Here is a 3,826-nt window from a genome sequence, read left to right on the forward strand (position 1 = left end):
CCCCCCCCCACACCGTAACCAGGATTGTACTGATCGTCTCTCTCTCTCTCTCTCTCTCTCTCTCCTATCTTTCCCCATCTATCTGTCTCTCTTTCTCTCTCTCTCACTCATTTCTTTTCCCATCTGTCTACCTGTCTCTATTTGTCTCTCTCTTTGCCCCTCTTTCTCTCCCTCACTGTCTGAATGTCTTCCTATCTAGCTGTCTCCCCCTCTCTCTGCCTGTGTCTGTCTTTCTATCTGTCGGTCTCTCGTTCTCTTTCTGTCTCTTTTTCTCTCACTGTCTGTCTCTCCTCTCCCTCTCTCTCAATATGTTTGTCTCTCCCCCTCTGTTTCTGTCCCTCTTTCTCTCTCTCTCACTGTCTGTCTGTCACATTTTCTTGCTGTTTCTTTGACTATGTGTCTGTCTCTTTGTGTGCGTCTCTCTCTATCCCTCATTCTATCTTTCTCACTCACACTCTGTCCCCCTCTTTGGCTGTCTTTTTCTCTCTCAGTTCTGTCTGTCTGTCTCTGTCCGTCTTTCTAACTCACTCTCTCTCTCTCTGGCCGTCCGTTTCAGTCTATCTATTGCTCTGTCTCTCGCACTCATTTGGTCTCTCTCTCTCTCTCTCTTTGTCTCACTCACTGTTTGACTGTCTCTCTCTCTGTCCTTGTTTTTTTCTCCTTTTCTCTTCTACTGTCTCTCCCTTACACACACCAACACCAGATTAAATCTCACAAACTAACTTCCGTCCTCAGAACCAGAACTTTTTCTAGTCCCCATCAACTGTTAACCCTTTTCACTGACTTATATAACACCCAGAATGAAATATATATTCTTTTATGTTTCAATTATTCCATTGTTGCTATGTTAGAGCATCGCCTTAAAAGAATTTTTACTCAAATGAATCCACCCTAGTACTTTATTTTGTTAAACCTAGTATTTATTCTGTCGGTCTCTTTTGCCGAACTATCTATTGATCTACCTCCCTACTTACCTACCTATCTATCTATTGATTTACCTACCTATCTGTCTGTTGATCTGTCTATCTATCTAGATATATATAGTCACCATGAGGACACTTAGACCCCTTATAGGGATATTTTTATCCAAGACACAATGATTTAATATATTGCATTTTGAAGAGATATTTCTTCAATGAATATATCATAAAATATTATCAATTAAGTTTGAAACCGGAAAGAGCCAATGGATGCAAATTAATTAATTAATTATGATTTTCACCTACAATTGTTTCATTTCGCATCCAATTTAAACTACAAAGCATATATAAATATTTAAGCTTGCATTTCAAAATACCTTGGGTGGAAAAACATCCAGGAATGAAAAAGGACAATACAAAGATTACATTATGTTTAGTTGGAATATTCCAATAGACTAAGAATACACACACACAGTCCCACATTCCATTTAAAAAAAATAGTATTTTAAGAGCTATCAGTAAATATGATCAGGAAAGAATGGGCACGAAATTGTAGCTATGACATGCTAACCAGGTCTGAGTGAAGGCCGTCCATTGATATATATTCATGCTAAGCACAGATGTGTGGTCAAGATAGATAGATAGATAGATAGATGTGTGGTCAAGCGACCTGGTCTTGAATTCAGTCTCATTGGTAAGTATCTTTTTTTTCTTTTTTCATTGGCCTCAGGCTACATCGATCCCCAGAACTTCACTGGTTCTTCGTTTTATCAACCCTGAAAGAATGAAAATATTAGTTGATCAAGACGGGATTTGAACTCGGAATGAAAAGAGCTGAAAGAAAAGTCTGTAATCTCTAAGCGTTTTTGTCCGATACACCAATGATTCTACTTGGATGTGGAAATAACAATCCATTATGGGTCTCATTCGCCTGAGGCCTGTTTGTAGAGGGTCAAAGGTTGTCGGGCTGGAGCGCCGGGTTATACTGGAAATAGAGAAGAAGAGGACAAAGAAGAAGACGATGACAACGAAGAAAAAGAAGATATGATGGTAGAAGAAAGGAAGGTGATGTAGGATAAGAATGAGAGGTCCACAGGGAGGAAGACAGAAAACAAGAAGAAAGAAAACAAGAAGAAAGAAAAGGTGACAAAGAAGAAACAAAGATAAAAAGTGATAGAGAAAGAAAAGAAAATGAGGAAGAAAGAAGGAAGGCGATACAGAATAAGAATAAGAAGAAAAGAAAGAGGAAGGTGAAGAAAGAGGCGAAGAAGAAAAAAAGTAAGAAGGATGTGGCGATTTGCAATGTGTGTTGTGTCGCCTAAAAATGTCCACGTGTGTCTATTTAAGTGATCTGTGAAGGGTTTAAATGTTTGTTGGGCTAATTAATAAAAGATATTTGTGGCTCTGAAGACGAGGGCCTGGCCAGTTTGTACGACAGTCTGGGATGTATCTATCTATCTATCTATCTATCTATTAGTCTGTCTGTTTGTCTATATTATTAGTAACACCGTCTCAGGTATGGGGGACAAATATATACTCTATCGTATGAGGTTTGAGACGGGGAAGTAACACTGAAGTTGGAACTGAAGAAAGTTTTGGTGGTGGTGGCGGTGGTAGTGTTTGTGTTGCAGAGGCAGTTTTTGTTTAGCCCCAGGCCACGCTATGAGGATATCTGGCTGCTATTTCTACTAGGTCTAGCTACCATTTGGAGGACTCCCTCATTGGCTCAGGGTGTGATTCAAGTGAGATTTGGCTGCTATTTCTACCAGGTCTAGCTACCATGTAGAGGTCTCCCTCATTGGCTCATCCATACATATATACATAGATGAGAGAGTAGGGTGTGATTTGAGAGAGATTTGGCTGCTATTTCTCTTACGTCTAGCTACCATGTAGAGATCTACGTCTTTGATACACACACATATATAAAGAAAAGACAATCGGGTGTGATTTGAAGGAGATTTGGCTGCTATTTCTAGCAGGTGCAGTAACAGGTTTTCATCCTCGACACAAATATTTAACAGGTGTACAAACCGAGGAAGATTTGGCTGCTATTTTTAACAGTTTTAGCTACCATGTAGAAGTGTCTCTCCTCGGTGTTGTAGTTAGTGGTCCTGTTTTAGTCAATAGGTGTAGGTATGTGGCTGGCTAGGTAGAATAGCTTGCTTGCTAAATAGGTAGATAGGTAGGAAGGCTGCCGGAATAAGGTCAGCCACAAGTAGGGAGGGGGTACGTTGCAACGAAGGTCGCTAGACTAACTGTCCTGGCCGGTCACTTGACAGGACGGCCCACCAGCCTACCCACACACATACTAACGCTATATACATACATACACATGTATGTATAGACATGCGTATACATGTATGTAAGGTTGGATGTATTCTATACATCCTGCGCGAGAAACGCATGGTTATTCAAACATACCTACGTCTTATAAATATACACCATGTGTTTTTGAGAGTGTGTGTATCCGTGTGTGTGTATATATGGGTTTGACAGTACAAAGGAGCTACATAGCTGTCAAAACAAGTGTGTGTATATATATATATGTGTGTGTGTGTGTGTGTAGTTTTGAATCGGCAGAAATCGAGTTTCGTGTACTTGATATTTATTAAACTTTATAAGTGTCAGATACAAAACTGGCGGCCTTTGAATCACTTGGTATAAAAAATACGTATATATATATGTGTGTGTGTGTATATATAAATAATATATGAGTATATGCATATATACGTACATACCTACACATGTATATATAGATGCATATCTCCGTGCAGGACGTTGCAAAAAAAACGCGGACATGTGTGTGTACATATATATATATATATATACTTTATTTAAAAGCAGCAGAAATATAACAAAAAACTGTTACTCTGAGTTTCACGTTCCCGTTCATCGGATATATATAT

Source organism: Octopus bimaculoides, chromosome 28 (genome assembly GCF_001194135.2).
Source record: "Octopus bimaculoides isolate UCB-OBI-ISO-001 chromosome 28, ASM119413v2, whole genome shotgun sequence".
In the NCBI taxonomy this organism is placed as follows: Eukaryota; Metazoa; Mollusca; class Cephalopoda; order Octopoda; family Octopodidae; genus Octopus; species Octopus bimaculoides.